Source organism: Bufo gargarizans, chromosome 3, assembly GCF_014858855.1.
Source record: "Bufo gargarizans isolate SCDJY-AF-19 chromosome 3, ASM1485885v1, whole genome shotgun sequence".
Lineage (NCBI taxonomy): Eukaryota > Metazoa > Chordata > Amphibia > Anura > Bufonidae > Bufo > Bufo gargarizans.
Window position 1 is genome coordinate 550,426,005 of NC_058082.1, and position 17,982 is coordinate 550,443,986.

The window sequence follows — 17,982 nt, forward strand, 5'->3', positions numbered from 1 at the left end:
GATCTGTGGATGACACACTGAAATGGGGGATCTATGGATGACACACTGATATGGGGATCTGTGGATGACCCGCTGATATTGGGGATCCATCATCTGTGGCTCTTCATACAGAGGTGTAGTAAGTCTATTTTGAGACCCCTCTTAGTGTACTGCACTACATCCACGGTAACCATGACAACAGCGCGGGAAACGCTTCGCCCGCTCCAAGTCTGAGGGAGAACTTCTCACCCATCATCAGGCGCGTCCTCGGGCGGTGGGCGGGGCCTGTGCTCTCCAGGACCGGGCAGCGCCTGAGCGGGAGCGCGCACATATAAATGATGGGGGCCGCGCAGGGCAACAGGTGACTAGTTGTGTGACGGGCGGCAGCTGGGCAGGTAAGTGTCACCGCGTCCTCCGAGACCGGGGGCCGAGTAACTGTACCGTGTGTGTTATAGGAGGGTGTACGGAGAATGGGGGGCATACGCTGCAGTGTAATAAGCTTATAATGGAGAGTTATGTGCTAACCGTTAGAGATGTAGCAGAGCGGACTGTGTTCGGGAACTCTCAGGAGACGAATGACATTTTAGCTAAGTTTGCTTACGAAGTTTAAAGGGGTACTCCAACCCATGTCTCTATAGTGTATTATATGGGGTCCCACCTCTCCCCACCCGCTGTCGTCCTCCTTGTCATTAGATGACCCCCATTCCTCCTGATGACTGGGTGTCCTTGAGGTGGCACCCCAACCCCTTGAAGAGAGAAAACTAATTTTTTTTTTATTAGTAAAAAATTAAACTCCCCAGTTCTGTCTCTTTTTTTTTTTTTTTTTTTTTTTTTTTTTTTTTTTTTTAACCCATCAGTGTAAATGACGTGCAAACCTGGATGCGATCTCTGTCGGGGCTGGAAATACGGAAGGCGCGCGCGGTCTCCTTCCCTTCATACAGCTGACACCCGGCGCCCCCCTGCCGATCTGATATTGATGACCTATCTGAGGATAGGCCATCAATATTAAAAGCCCGGAGAACCCCTTTAAGGCTATGACTGCACGTTGCGGTTCTGAGGCGGCCTCGCTGTTTAGTCTAGGAAATCAGTGGCCTATTGAGCCTCATTCACACATCCGTGCTCCACGTACGTATGCTTTATCCATGGACCCATTTATTTTAATGTGTGTATTCACAGTCTGCGGGTCCGTGTTTTTAGCGCGGACGCACGCTCTACTTTGTCCGTGTTCCCGGATCCATAATGCCCATTAAAGTCTCTAGGTCTGTGAAAGCCATGGATCTGTACGAAAAGATGCTTTCAAAATTATTTTATTCATTTTTTTGGAACATGGATGACACACGGACCCGACCCGGACATCATCTTCACGGAGGCCTCACTGACATCTTTTCACGGCTTTAACCCCTTAGGGACATAGCCTTATTTCACCTTAAGGACCAGGCCATTTTTTAGCAAATCTGACCAGTGTCACTTTAAGTGCTGATAACTTTAAAACGCTTTGACTTATCCAGGCCGTTCTGAGATTGTTTTTCCGTCACATATTGTACTTCATGACACTGGTAAAATGAAGTAAAACAATTTTTTAATTTTTAATTTATAAAACAAATATAAAAATTGCCAAAAAATTGCAAATTTCCAAGTTTCAATTTCTCTACTTCTATAATACATAGTAATACCTCCAAAAATAGTTATTACTTTACATTCCCCATATGTCTACTTCATGTTTGGATCATTTTGGGAATTATATTTTATTTTTTGGAGATGTTACAAGGCTTAGAAGTTTAGAAGCAACTCTTGAAATTTTTCAGAAATTTTCTCAAAAAACTATTTTTAGGGACCAGTTCAGGTCTGAAGTCACTTTGTGAGGCTTACATAATAGAAACCACCCAAAAATAACCCATTCTATAAACTACACCCCTCAAGGTACTCAAAACTGATTTTACAAACGTGGTTTACCCTTTAGGTGTTGCACAAGAATTAATGGAAAATAGAGATACAATTTCAAAATTTCGCTTTTTTGACAGATTTTCCATTTTTATTTTTTTTATTTTTTTCCAGTTACAAAGCAAGGGTTAACAGCCAAACAAAACTCCATATTTTTAGCCCTGATTCTGTAGTTTATGGAAACACCCCATATGTGGTCGTAAACTGCTGTACGGGCACACGGAAGGGCGCAGAAGGAAAATAAATGCCATACGGTTTTTGGAAGGCAGATTTTGCTGGACTTTTTTTTTTTTTTACACAATGTCCCATTTGAAGCCCCCCTGATGCACCCCTAGAGTAGAAACTCCCAAAAAGGTACCCGTATGGCAGTATTGTTGGTACTTGTTTAGGGTACATATGATTTTTGGTTGCTCTATATTACACTTTTACATTTTTTGTGATGCAAGGTAACAAAAAATGGCTGTTTTGGCACCGTTTTTTATTTTTTTACTTACAACATCGATCTGACAGGTTAGATCATGTGGTATTTTTATAGACCAGATTGTCATGGATGCAGCGATACCCAATATATACCCCCCCCCCCCCCCTATTTTTTGACCAATTTTTTTTTTAACTTTATTTGGGAAAACTACGTTTTTGTTTATCTTTACTTCAAACTTTTAATTTTTGGGGGGTAAACTTTATTTTCAACTTATTTATTTTTTCACTTTTTTTTTGTCCCACTTTGGGACTTCAACTTTTGGGGGTCTAATCCCTTTACAATGCATTCCAATACTTCTGTATTGGAATGCATTGGCTGTATGAGTAATACTGTGTGTATTACTTATACAGCTTCCGGCCTGTGAGAGCCAGGGGGCTGGATCTCACTGGCTAGTCACCGGAAGGCAGCGCAATGCCTTCCATGCCATCGCGTCCCCCCCTACAGCCGCATGGGGACCCGATGGCACATCCAATCACCGCCGCAACCACAGGTCTGATCTGACCTGACCCCCCCCCCCCCCCCCCCCCGCGCATTTAGCCAAGATGCCTGCTCAATGATCTGAGCAGGCACCGGGCTCCAATCACCGGGCGGCGGTGATCGTAACTATACATGATGTACCTGTACGTCGTGTCCTGAAGAGGTTAAAGGGGTAGTCACACTTGAGCAAGTGGCATTTATCCTGCAGAGAAAGTGAATACAAGGCACTTACTAATGTATTGTGATTGTCCATATTGCCTCCTTTGCTGGCTGGATTCATTTTCCCATCACATTATACACGGCTCGTTTCCATGGTTACGACCACCCTGCAATCCATCAGTGGTGGTCGTGCTTGGTCGCTATAGGAAAAAGTGCTGGCCTCTCTGGTGGCTGGGACCATGAGAGCTTACGTACTGTAGGCCGATGCTTTTTTTCCTATAATGTGCAAGCACGGCCACCGCTGCTGGGTTGCAGGGTGGTCATAACCATGGAAACGAGCAGTATATAATATAATAGAAAAATGAATGGAGGCAATATGGAGAATCACAATACATTAGTAAGTGGCTTGTATTCACTTTCTCTACATGATCAATGCCATTTGTTGAAGTGAGACGACCCCTTTAAGCACGGACTTGTGAATGATGCGTTACTGGGATAAACCATTGACAGCAGATCAGTGGGGGTCTGACCATCGGCGCCCCCGCCGATCAGTGGCGCTTTGATAGCCTTTCATGGGATGCCCACAATTTGTGACCAATGCCAAAGAGGATGGAAATCCTTGTTGAGCACAATGTATGGCGGTATTATATGGGCTCTGTATGTTACTGGTACTTGGGTAAGGTGTCATGAAGCCCCTAATGTTTTCACACCTCGCAGCCCACCAAATCTTCCTCTGTTACTGCAGTCTGTGTGTTCTTTCATGTGCTCCTATGTTATTCTGTCATCGTGGTCACGAGAAGCGGATAAATAACTTACCGCAATCATATTAGTCAGTAATACTGCAGAGGGGATCTTCTGCTTAGTGTGCACACTGGCTCAGGATCAGCGAACGGGGCGTGTAATGTATCTATACAGTGACGGCACCAGCAGAATAGTGAGTGCAGCTCTGGAGTATAATACAGGATGGAACTCCAGGATCAGTACAGGATAAGTAATGTATGTACACAGTGACTGCACCAGCAGAATAGTGAGTGCAGCTCTGGAGTATAATACAGGATGTAACTCAGGATCAGTGCAGGATAAGTAATGTATGTACACAGTGACTGCTCCAGCAGAATAGTGAGTGCAGCTCTGGAGTATAATACAGGATAAGTAATGTATGTACAGCAACTTTTTAGTTAGATGATATCTGTATATAAACTGAGTTGGACATTACCTTTTAAGTTTTTATTTCTGTCCTGCAGCCTGTCGCCCCACTAGCTGATTCCTGACAGTCCCCAATATTTGCTGAACATCTTGTGATACGCAGCCTCTCTGTGCCCTATATCTGAGTGCAGTTCCTGGTGTTATCAGGTGGTGACGCTCCAGTAGAAGCATGCAGACAGCAGACAGACCAGAGCTGCATTCCAGCCCTGAGAAACAGCTTTTATCTGGGTCAAAGTGCATGTTGCAGGATGGTTCTTGGCAGCTGTAGCGTGACCACCTGTAACTGCAGTCTGCTCCATGCAAAGCACTGAGACCTTTGTACCTTCTGCTGGGGATTAGGATGGTTTATCACCCCATCTATTGTAATACTGAGGCCTTCCATCCTACAGTGCCTTGCAAAAGTATTCACCCACCTTGACTTTTTTTTTTCGTGTTTTGGTGCCTCAATCTGAAATTAACATGGATTGTGTAACGGATCTCCTAGCACCCCGACCGGGTACCTCCATTGATGAATGCTCCCAGTGCTTCCCGAGGACTCCAAGCACTCTGCTCGACACCGATACCACCACAGGAACAGCTCTTACAAGAGCTAGGAGTAATAGCCAGTGGAGTATACACGTATAGCAATCCCCACACACATGAGACGAGGCTCTATGTTCAATGTAAAACAGGAACTCTTTATTGAACACACAGCATTGACTTGTATACACCTGACATACTGAGGACATGACATAGCAGCCGATCCTGTACAGTTTAAACACAAAACAAACCCTATTCAACAAACACACTGGCATTGTCTGTGACGCAATTAACAAAATACAATTACCAACATAATGGTCTCTGCCTGTGATACAATTACCAAACATAATGGGCTAACTTAATCACTCAGACAGAAACTACACATTTTTCCCAAAACACAGAAAACACCTCAAAACCCCACATATCCCCATAATGTATACATCCATGGATAGCTCTGATCTGGGTGAACAACCTATCCAAAAATCAACCGGATCCTTCAAAGTTAGTATGGGCCATAATCCTGAGGCAAGAGGCTGGCAAACAGGCCCCTCCAAAACCAAGTGGCAAGGTTATTTTTACGCCACACATCTCCCCCTCCCAGGGAAGACTAACCAGATACCTGACCTCACGCCGGTCGGTACCAGAGTTAGTCTGGCAGTCCACCCACAACCAAATACTGGACCTGTTGAATTTGGTAGCCTGTCTCTGTCCAGTGAGTCCACCAAGGTTATGTTGGTAACTGGTACTCCCGGTCTCTGTGTTGCTCCCTGGCTTGGAGTGGAGGTTGCTTTGTGGGCAGGGATCAGCGGGACTCTGCCCTGGTGCCAGCGCTACCATGAAAGCCTGGTTGTTGGAGGGGGAGACCGACTGTCTCCCCTTTGGATACCCAGCTCTGCTGCTGGAGGGGGAGACCGACTGTCTCCCCTTTGGCTAAACAGCCCTGTTGCTGGGGACAGGACCGACTGTCCCTACCCCCTGTGCTGTGAGTGCATAGACCATGGTCCCATCTGCACTGTTGTGGGGCTTACGGTCTCCCCTTGGTGCATTAAACTGCCGCTGGGGAGAGGGGGTAACGAGCTCCTCTCCCATACATACTTCCAGCCGCTGGGGAGGGCGACCGACAGTCTCCGCTCCCAATACAGTGTCCTGCTGCTGGGAAAAGGAGACTGGGCTCTCTATTCCCTGCTGGACACTCTGCTGCTGGGGGACAGGACCGACTGTCTCTGCCCCCTGTAACTCAGGCTGCCGTTGGGGATCTGGGCCGACAGCATTGACTTGCATACACTTGACATACTGAGGACATGACATAGCAGCCAATCCTGTACAGATTAAACACAAAACTAACCCTATTCAACAAATACACTGGCATTGTCTGACGCAATAAACAAACACACTGGCATTGTCTGTGACGCAATCAACAAAATACAATTACCAACATAATGGGCTAACTTAATCACTCAGACAAACCACACATTTTTCCCAAAACACAGAAAACACCTTTAAAACCCCACATATCCCCATAATGTATACATCCATGGATAGCTCTGATCTGGGTGAACAACATATCCAAAAATCACCCAGATCCGGGCAGGGGTTCCCGAATTTCATGGAAGTCACATTTGGCCAGCTGCAAGCATGTCTTTCCTGCCCAAAACAGTTCCACAGATGTAAGCTGTGCGGCCGGTCTGTCTTCTTCAAATTTAGTATGGGCCATAATCCTGAGGCTAGAGGCTGGCAAACAGGCCCCTCCAAAACCCAGTGGCGAGGTTATTTTCGCCACAGATTGTTTGAGGATTTGCATCATGTAACTTACCGAACATGCCCAACTTTTTTTTTTTTTTTTTTTGTGAAGCAAACAAGAAATGGGACAAAATAACAGAAAAGGTCAATGTGCAGAACTATTCACCCCCCTAAAGTCAATACTTTGTAGAGCCGCCTTTTGCGGCAATCACAGCTACAAGTCGCTTTGGATAAGTCTCCTATGAGCAGTTGCCACATCTTACCGCTGGGATTTGTGCCCATTCCTCCTTGCAGCACTGCTCCGGCTCCTTCAGGTCAGATGTTTCCACTTGTGAACAGCATTGTCTGACCACAGATTTTCTATTGGCTTGAGATCTGGGCTTTGACTAGGCCATTCTAACAGATTTACAGGTTTCCCCTTAAAGGGGTTGTCCGGGTTCAGAGCTGAACCCGAATTTACCCATATTTTCACCCAGGCAGCCCGCCTGAGGCTAGCATCAGAGTATCGCACGGGCTCTTTTGTTTTCAATAACACATTGCCGGGCGGAAACTTCTGCCCGGAAGTGTGTTCGGTGATGTCACCGGCTCTGATGGACGGGCTTAAGCACTGCCCTAGAAGTTTTACTGGCTAGGGCAGCGCTAAATCCCGCCCATCATTGCTGGTGACTTCACTGGGCTTTCTGGCAGCCCCATGGAGACCCCGGTACGTCACCGGATCTCCAAAAAATACCTTTGCCCTGTGTGATTTAGCGTCATGTCAAGGGGGCTGCCTGGGTGAAAATGGAGGTATGTCCGGGTTCAGCTTTTTCTAGAGCCGATAACCTGTGAACTTTCAGGCCAATAGTCTGTGCATTTTTTTTTTTTTTTTTTCTGTTAAGTCATAGTACAGACAAAGTTTGGACACACCTTCTCATTCAAAGAGTTTTCTTTATTTTCATGACTATGACAATTGTAGATTCACACTGAAGGCATCAAAACTATGAATTAACACATGTGGAATTATATACATAACAAAAAAGTGTGAAACAACTGAAAATATGTCATATTCTAGGTTCTTCAAAGTAGCCACCTTTTGCTTTCATTGCTGAGGTAGTCACCTGAAATGGTCTTCACTTCACAGGTGTGCCCTGTCAGGTTTAATAAGTGGGATTTCTTGCCTTATAAATGGGGTTGGGACCATCAGTTGCGTTGTGGAGAAGTCAGGTGGATACACAGCTGATAGTCCTACTGAATAGACTGTTAGAATTTGTATTATGGCAAGAAAAAAGCAGCTAAGTAAAGAAAACCGAGTGGCCATCATTACTTTAAGAAATGAAAGTCTGTCCGAAAAATTGGGAAAACTTTGAAAGTGTCCCCAAGTGCAGTCACAAAAACCATCAAGCGCTACAAAGAAACTGGCTCACATGCGGACCGACCCAGGAAAGGAAGACCAAGAGTCACCTCTGCTGCGGAGGATAAGTTCATCCGAGTCACCAGCCTCAGAAATCGCAGGTTAACAGCAGCTCAGATTAGAGACCAGGTCAATGCCACACAGAGTTCTAGCAGCAGACACATCTCTAGAACAACTGTTAAGAGGAGACTGTGTGAATCAGGCCTTCATGGTAGAATATCTGCTAGGAAACCACTGCTAAGGACAGGCAACAAGCAGAAGAGACTTGTTTGGGCTAAAGAACACAAGGAATGGACATTAGACCAGTGGAAATCTGTGCTTTGGTCTGAGTCCAAATTTGAGATCTTTGGTTCCAACCACCGTGTCTTTGTGCGACGCAGAAAAGGTGAACGGATGGACTCTACATGCCTGGTTCCCACCGTGAAGCATGGAGGAGGAGGTGTGATGGTGTGGGGGTGCTTTGCTGGTGACACTGTTGGGTATTTATTCAAAATTGAAGGCATACTGAACCAGCATGGCTACCACAGCATCTTGCAGCGGCATGCTATTCCATCTGGTTTGCCTTTAGTTGGACCATCATTTATTTTTCAACAGGACAATGACCCCAAACACACCTCCAGGCTGTGTAAGGGCTATTTGACCATGAAGGAGAGTGATGGGGTGCTGCACCAGATGACCTGACCTCCACAGTCACCGGACCTGAACCCAATCGAGATGGTTTGGGGTGAGCTGGACCGCAGAGTGAAGGCAAAAGGGCCAACAGGTGCTAAGCATCTCTGGGAACTCCTTCATTTCAGGTGACTACCTCTTGAAGCTCATCAAGAGAATGCCAAGAGTGTGCAAAGCAGTAATCAAAGCAAAAGGTGGCTACTTTGAAGAACCTAGACTATGACATATTTTCAGTTGTTTCACACTTGTTTATGTATATAATTCCACATGTGTTAATTCATAGTTTTGATGCCTTCAGTGTGAATCTACAATTGTCATAGTCATGAAAATAAAGAAAACTCTTTGAATGAGAAGGTGTGTCCAAACTTTTGGTGTGTATGTGTGTGTGTGTGTATATATATAATATATTATATTAACGCAGCATTCCTTAGATAAAAAGTGAAAAATTACTAAATGTATTCAACACATGTTGATACAGGCAACGTTTCAGCTCTCTCACAGCCATTATAAAGCCAAGTGAAACACATAATAAAGTGACTGCATATATAGGAACATGTCAGGAAGTAATCAGTGCTAATTTCCTGTTTAATTCCATACTGGTGCATATAAAAACTCCATACAAAACCATTCATTCTCTTGTGACAATTCATAGTGCAGCAACCATCGAATCCCCTCAGGTATAGTCTATCACATTTCCGTGATTGTCTTCAATTTCATAGTGCTTCATGTACTGTGTACTCCTGTTTTCCCACATCTGTGGCTTGTTCCAACATAATTCACACCTGTAAGAAAACCGCAACTGGGGAATCCATAAAATTCTGTTACCTTACGCTCTCACTGCACTATATCACAGATGGAGCGTTCCCCCATCTGCGCCTGCACTGCCCTCATACCGCCGTGCGTCATCACCCGCTGTTAGAGGCACGACGATCTCGCAGTGCTACATTAAAGATAGAGCGTTCCCCCAACTCGGCGTGTCTCCCTGTTCACTACGCCTGCGCCACCATCGCATCAAGAACCCGGCACCCAGGCGCGGACCAACACTGCAACACGCGCATGCCCAACTCGGCCTTCCGCCCTGCACCCCACACCTGAAACAGGGCGAACACCGAAGGAGCACCAAAGTTACCAAGTCTGGAAACCTGGTCAACCATCAGTATTGCATCGCGCAGCGTCTTCTCTATACATCAAAGCGCTGTATTCACTAGAAGCAGCAATAAAACCTTGTGTTGACCCCGGCCTGAATAACAATCATTATAATCGTTACCTGTATTTATTGAGGACTATACTAGATCTGGTATTGACCACAATCTGTGACCTCCCGGGAATACTACCCGGTATATTCAACACATGAACATTTGCATACGTATACTCACATATTAAAGTCCCTCTGTAATAATGGTAACGATTAATATTATAAGGTAACTGAAATGGATAAAACCTGGGTAAGCGATCTCTCCCACAGGTGTCCACGACTCTCAATAAGTGACTGCGGAATATAAAAAAATATGTCCTAAAGAAGTTGCACAATCCTTATATCCTAGTGTATCGTCTACAACGACTCGAGTGTCGCAGCAGTTTTTGCGCCATCCTCTACATACCTCAGTGATCATTCCTGAGGTCACTCTAAATTCTATGTTTAACCCTTTTAGGTTTGAGTGTATCCAAGCGATGAATCCACCTCAATTTGCATCTTTTTAGGAGGGACACCCTGTCTCCCCCAGATACTTATGATCAAGTATCATAAACCTAAGTTCCTGTTCTTTGTTTGTATTCACTGAAGTGTTTAGATACCGGGAGGTCTTTCCTCTCATTTCTAATACTAAGCCTGTGATTGTTCAACCGTGTCTTCACGTCTGTGGTTGTCTCCCCCACATACAGCAGCTTGTAGGGCACCACAAGACGTACACCACCTACGAAGAATCCCAAGTAAGATAATGTCTAATTACGCACTTCTCTCCTGTTGCCGGATGCATAAACTCCTTCCCTTTTGCATCAATTACGGTTTATACAGTTCGGGCAGGGATAGCTGCCATTGTGTTTAGTTTTGAAAAAAAGTCTGTGGTAAGCGACAGCGCACTTGTTCTGGAACACTCGTCCTCACCACTCTCTTTGTTTCGTGTCCTTCTATAGGACATCAGTGGGGACTCTTTAAAAGCTCACCTGTTCCGGTACCCACTCTGTAGTAGACCCCAGTGTCGCCTAATGATATGTTGCACTTTGAGACCGTCTTCATTGTATGTGGATACAAACTGTACCAGGTTAGGACTTTTCTTGGGGCATGCTTTTTTCACCCCCTCCCGAGGGATCCATTTTACTTTATTAATATGCCCCTTCACTAATGTTGTGGGATATCCCCTTTCTAGGAATGAGTCCCCCATTTTTTTGTTGTTGTGGGATATCCCCTTTCTAGGAATGAGTCCCCCATTTTTTATTATTTTTTTCCAAGGCTTTATTTAAATGGTCTTCCTCATCTACAATCCTTTTTAACCCGTAACTTCTGACTATATGGGAGCGATTTAATCATCCTGGTCGGATGACAGCTTGTATATTGTAACAGAGTCTTTTTATCAGTCTTTCATTTAACTGATGATCTATCCTCTGAGAGATCGCTTACCCAGGTTTTATCCATTTCAGTTACCTTATAATATTAATCGTTACCATTATTACAGAGGGACTTTAATATGTGAGTATACGTATGCAAATGTTCAGGTGTTGAATATACCGGGTAGTATTCCCGGGAGGTCACAGATTGTGGTCAATACCAGATCTAGTATAGTCCTCAATAAATACAGGTAACGATTATGATTGTTATTCAGGCCGGGGTCAAAACAAGGTTTTATTGCTGCTTCTAGTGAATACAGCGCTTTGATGTATAGAGAAGACGCTGCGCGATGCAATACTGATGGTTGACCAGGTTTCCGGACTTGGTAACTTTGGTGCTCCTTCGGTGTTCGCCCTGTTGCAGGTGTGGGGTGCAGGGCGGGAGGCTGAGTTGGGCATGCGCGTGTTGCAGTGTGTTGGTCGGCCCTGGGTTCCGGGTTCGTGATGCGCTGCGATGGTGGCGCACGCGTAGTGAACAGGGAGACACGCTGAGTTGGGGGAACGCTCTAGCTTTCATGTAGAGCTGTGAGATCATCCTGCGAGATCGTCGTGCCTCTAACAGCGGGTGATGACGCACGGCGGTATGAGGGCAGTGCAGGTGCAGATGGGGGAACGCTCCATCTGTGATATAGTGCCGTGAGAGCGTAAGGTAACAGAATTTTATGGATTCCCCAGTTGCGGTTTTCTTACAGGTGTGAATTATGTTGGAACAAGCCACAGATGTTTTAATCACTATTTGGGAAAACAGGAGTATACAGTACATGAAGCACTATGTATACAGTACATGAAGCACTATGTATACAGTACAGGAGTATACAGTACATGAAGCACTATGTATACAGTACATGAAGCACTATGTATACAGTACAGGAGTACACAGTACATGAAGCACTATGTATACAGTACATGAAGCACTATGTATACAGTACATGAAGCACTATGTATACAGTACATGAAGCACTATGTATACAGTACATGAAGCACTATGTATACAGTACAGGAGTACACAGTACATGAAGCACTATGTATACAGTACAGGAGTATACAGTACATGAAGCGCTATGAAAGTGAAGACAATCACAGAAATGTGATGCACTATACCTGAGGGGATTCGATGGTTGCTGCCCTATGAATTGTCACAAGAGAATGAATGGTTTTGTAGGGAGTTTTTATATGCACCAGTATGGAATTAAACAGGAAATTAACACTGATTACTTCCTGACATGTTCCTATATATGCACAGTCACTTTGTGTTTCACTTGGCTTGATAATGGCTCTGAGCGAGCTGAAACGTTGCCTGTATCAACATGTGTTGAATACATTTTGTAATTTTTCACTTTTTATCTAAGGGGAATAACGCTGGCGCCCGAATCATTTTTTTCACTTGAAGTGGATGTAATAGTATGTCATGGTGATCAGGCGGGCATCGGAGCGGTGCGCGCCTGATCACTGCAGGAGCCCGGCAGTCCCTGGTAGCCGGGCCCCTGCTGTATCCGCTGGAATCGCTGTAGAAGCAGACGCCGTGGATTAACCCCTTCTATGCCGCTGACCGTGACATTGGAGGGGTTTGTGTCGGTTGAGGGAGCGCATCGAGTCCCCGCACTGCTCTGGCGGGGACTCTATCTGTCAGAAGGCAGCCCGATGCCGTGCAGAGGCTGCACAATGCCTTGCACGGCATCGGGACCTGCCTTCTACGGGTGCCAAGGAGATCTGGCCTCAGGCCCGTCTGCTAGGCAACCTGTTAGTGTATGACTCGGTGTAGTACACTAACAGGCAATGCATTACAATACAGATGTATTGTAATGCATTGCAGAGGTGATCAGCCCCCCAAAAGTGAACATCAGAAATAAAGGAAAAAAAAGTTACGTGTATTCATTTTATTACTTCATTAATTTTATTTTTAAAAAAAAGTAAGAAAAACGCCCCTTTCCCTTTATTTTATAATAAAAACCGCATATTGGGTATCGCCGCGTCCGTAATGATCGGCTCTATAAATATATCACATGATCCACTCTGTCCAATAAACACCATTAAATAAAAAGCATTTTTTGTCACCTTACATCACAAAAAGTGCAACACGAAGCGATCAAAAAGGCGTATGTCCCACAAAATGGTATCGATAAAACCATTGCCTCATCCCGCAAAAAATGAGCCCCTACCTAAGACAATTGGTCAAAAAATAAACTATAGCTCTCAGGACATGGAGACACTAAAACATAATATTTTTTTTTGTTTCAAAACTGCTATTGTGCTAAAGTGAAATACATAAAAATATACATAAAGGCATATACCCCCCAAAATAGTACCAATCAAACCTTCACCTCATCCTGCAAAAAATGAGCCCCTACCTAAAACAATTGGTCAAAAAATAAAAAAGCTATGGCTCTCAGACTTTGGATACACTAAAATATAATTATTTCGTTTTCAAAAAATGCTATTGTGTAAAACATAAATAAATAAGAAAAAGTATACATATTGGGTATTGCTACGTCCAGAACTATCTGCTCTATAAGTCACCTGACCTAATCCCTCAAGTAAACGCTGTAAAAATAAACAAACTGTGCCAAAACAACCAATTTTTTGGTCACCTTGCCCCATAAAGTGTAATAATGATCAAAAAATCATATGTACCCAAAAATGGTACCAATAAAAAAAAGTCTCTTGCAAAAAAAGAGCCCCTGCACAAGACTATCGGCAGAAAAATAAAAAAATAGGGCATTAAGAAAATGGCGATACAAAAATCAAATTTTCCCATTTCACCACCATGACTGAGTGGGAGGACGATGATCTCCTATCAGAAGGAGAAATTGTGGAGGAGGCAAATTTTTATTTTTTTCTACGGAACAAATGGGGGATCTCTTGAAGGCGGTGAGAGCCACCATGGGCATTGAGGATGTTCAAAAGCCTCACTCTATTCAAGAGGAGATGTTTTCCGGGTTAATAACCAAACGCTCTAAGGTATTCCCTATAAATGAAATTATCCTTGACAAATGGTCTGATCCAGAGAAGCGTCTAGGGAATTCAAGAATCGCCTCTTATTTGATCCCTCACAAGTATTTGACGATACACCAAAAATTTATATACAGGTTGCGTAGGTAAATAAAAAGACCTCCCTTCCTTTTGAAGAATCCTCCCAGTTAAAAAATCCAACGGAGAGGAAGCCTGATAGTCTTTTATGCAAGTCCTGGGAGGCAGCTATGTATAGCGTAAAAACTAACGTAGCTGCAACATCTGTGGCAAGATCAATGTACTTGTGGTTAAATGAGTTGGAGGATCATCTGAAAAATAAAACCCCAAGGAAGGATATTAGAGTCCTTACCCCTACTAAAATAGGCCACTGCCTTCCTGGCTGATGCTTCTGCGGAAACAGTTAGGTGCTGCATCTTTAGCAGAGCTTCTAATACGGCAAGAAGAGCCTTATGGATGAAGTCATGGTCAGGTGACTGCCTCATAAATAAAATTTGGCTTCATCGCTTTCTCGGGAGAATATGTATTCGGTCCTGTCCTAGACAAAATTCTCGAAAGCGACGGATAAGAAAAAAGGGTTTCCCGAGGAAAGACCCCTATGGTGGACGAGAAAGGTCATACAGGGGAAAAGGAAAGATGGGAAGGTGGAGCTACCCAACAGGTGGTCGAGGTAGGGGGTTCCTTCTTAATCCCCAAAATAAAAGCGATAGACAATGATGCCAAAATTGGGGGAAGACTAAAAGTTCTCAGATCAGTGGAGAGAAATAACCTCAAACCCCTGGGTACAAAACATTGTAGAGAGGGGATACAAAATAGAATTCCTCTCTTCCCCCAAACAAATATGTAGTCACTTCCCCCTTATCAAAAAGTCTGTCAAAAAATCTCGAAGGGTGTTCAAGACATGTTAAGGTTAGGAGCAATTACGCAGGTTCCCTCATCTCAAGAAAAAGATTTCTATTCGACTTTTTCTAGTATCCAAACAGGCTGGATCCTTCTGTACTATAATAAATTTAAAACAGCTAAACGGGAGTATACTGTACAGAGAGTTCAAGATGGAGTCACTTTTCATTCACAATTCCGTTAATAAGGGAAAATGCGCTGTTGTGCACTATCGACTTAAGACTCGTATTATCACGTCCCAATTCAAGAGCAGTGCCAAAAGTACCTGAGATTTGCAGTAAAAGATCTAAAAGGGAAAATTTTGTCATTTCCAGTTTACAAGTCTCCCTTTTGGTATCTCCTCAGCCCCCAGGGTCTTCTCCAAGATCATAGTGGAGATGATGGCTTACCTCAGGAAACAAGGTCTAATAATAACACCGTATTTAGACAACTTCCTAATTTTAGCAGACTCAGAAGAACAGATGCAAAACTACCCCCATGCCTTTCTAAGCCTATTAGAAGATCGGGGTTGGATTGTAAATCTAAAATAAAATCCTGTATTCATCCCCAAACAAGAATAAAATTATTGGGTATCCTCCTAGACTCAGTCAGTCCTCTTTTCTTCCAGAAGAGAAAATATTGGGGCTGATACAAAAAATAAAATTACAAAAGCAAAAAATTTGCTCAGACATAATGAAGCTGTTGGGAGTTCTGACGTCGTGCATATCCTCCGTTCCTTGGGCACAGTTCCACTCCATAACTTTACAGAACTGGCTATTGAAGGTTTTCGACAAGAGACGGGAAGGTCCGGATCCCAGTGTGGGTAAAATCATCCTTCACATGGTGGACAGAGGCCTCAAATCTTGACAAGGGCTTGGTCTGGCAGAGAATACCATGTATCCAAATTCAAACGGATGCAAGCAAATCAGGTTGGGGAGCATTCATAGAAGGAAACTTTTTTTAAGGTCTCTGGCCAAAGAGCGTTTCGGAAAAATCCTCAAACTTCAGAGAACTAAAAGCAGTTTGGGAAACGCTAAAGGCTGCATCTGGATGCTTAGAAGGTCATCATATAAAGATTCGCTCCGACAACATAACTATCTTATTTGAGATGACAAGGAGGAACAAGATCACCGGATCTAATGAGGCTGTCGGAGGGGAAAAAATATTCTCTTGGGGAGAAAGAAACGTAAAATCAATTTCTGCAGTTCACCTAAAGGGTTCTCAAAACCAAATGCAGACTTCCTGAACAGGAAAACTCTAGATCAGGGAGGATGGTCTCTGAACCAGGAAACATTCAACCTGATAGGGAAAAGATGGGGCCCACCAAGCATAGATCTATTCGCCTCAAAAACAAATGCAAATTCTGCTCCCTAAATACCAGGGACAACCCTTGGGCTATAGATGCTTTCTCCCATACCTCGGATTGAAAGTTGGCTTAGGCTCCATTCACACGTCCGTGTTGTGTTGCGGACCCGCAAATTGCGGGTCCGCAACACACCAGCCCGGCACCCCCATAGAAATGCCTATTCGCAAGCTGCGGACAAGAATAGGACATGTTCTATCTTTTGCGGGGGATCGGGGACGCGCTCCGCAATTGCGGATGCAGACAGCACACTGTGCTATCCGCATCCATTCCGTCCCCATAGAGAATGAATGGGTCCGCACCCGTTCCGCAATATTGCGGAACAGATGCGGACACATTCTGCGGACGTGTGAATGGAGCCTTATGCATTCCCTCCATTTCAGCTGATCCCCAAAGTTGTTCAGAAAATCATCCACAACAGACCAAATTTCATTTTGATAACACCATGGTGGTCGAAGAGGAGCTGGTTCTCAAAAAACTGTCTATTCAAGACCCTTGGATCCTTCCCTACAGAAAGGACATTCTAACACTGGGTCCATTGATCCATCCACATCTAGAATTCTTCAAGTTGGCAGCCTGGACCCTGAGTCAGAAATCCTAAAGAGACAGTGCTTATCAGACAAAGTGATATCCACACTCAAAGCCTGTAGGAAGAGTCACTTCGGCAATTTACTTAAAGATCTGGAAAAAATTCTGCACCTGGTTAGGAGAGACATATCCAAATAGGTCTCCTCCAAATATACAAAAAAATCCTAGAATTCCTTCAACGGGGATTACACATGGGCCTTCTGCCATCAACCCTAAAAGTACTAATTGCGGCCCTAAGCGTATTCAACTCAAATTTGTCAGAACATAGATGGATAAAAAGATTCTGCAAGGCAGCCACTCGTTTGAAGCCCCTTATCAGACCTTGTGTACCATCTTGGGATTTAAACATAGTTCCACAAGGCCTAACATCTAGCCCTTTTGAATGAAGCCTCGGTTAAATTTCTCACTTAAAACAGTCTTCCTGGTAGCCATTACCTCTGCTAGGCAATTAGGCAAAATTCAGGCCTTATCCATTAGACAACCCTATTTAACGATTAGGAATGATCGCAATATTTTCATACCAGATCCTGGGTTTTTGCTGAAAGTAGTTTGAGTTCCATAAAAATCAGGAAATTGTTCTTCCCTCTTTCTGTAATCCCCCAAAAAATCAAGAGGAAAGTTTCCATTCCCTAGATGTTAGACGTACAGTTATGAAGTATATAGAAGTCTCAAGGGAGTTCAGAAGAGCTGACAAGCTTTTAGTCCAGTTTGCGGGCAAAAATAAAGGGAAAGCGGGCTCTAAAGCCTCTATTGCCAGGTGGATAAAACAGGCGATCTGGCATTATCGTGTCCAAAATCTTGCTTGCCCGGTAAAAATTGAGGCTAATTTCCACCGGGGTAGTTTCTTCTTATGCTGAAAAAGCAGGTGCATCTTTGGACCAGATATGCAAAGCTGCGATCTGGTCAAATGCGCATACATTTATTAAACATTATAGGCTTGACTTGTCGAAATCTTCTGAATTATCTTTTGGTAGAAAGGTCCTTCAAGCCATAGATTTTTGATCTGTTAGGCCTCATATA

At 44.1% G+C, this 17,982-nt stretch overlaps 1 protein-coding gene across 1 annotated transcript in view; it reads left to right on the plus strand.

Moving 5' to 3' along the window:
• The first annotated feature begins 324 nt into the window (after window positions 1-324).
• The window catches only part of LOC122930605 (beta-1,4-galactosyltransferase 3-like), a 60,703-nt gene continuing 43,045 nt past the window's right edge, over window positions 325-17,982 (plus strand). Inside the window, exon 1 of the mRNA XM_044284106.1 lies at window positions 325-374. The gene's annotated coding sequence lies outside the window, so the exon portion shown is untranslated. The remainder of the gene's footprint in view (window positions 375-17,982) is intronic.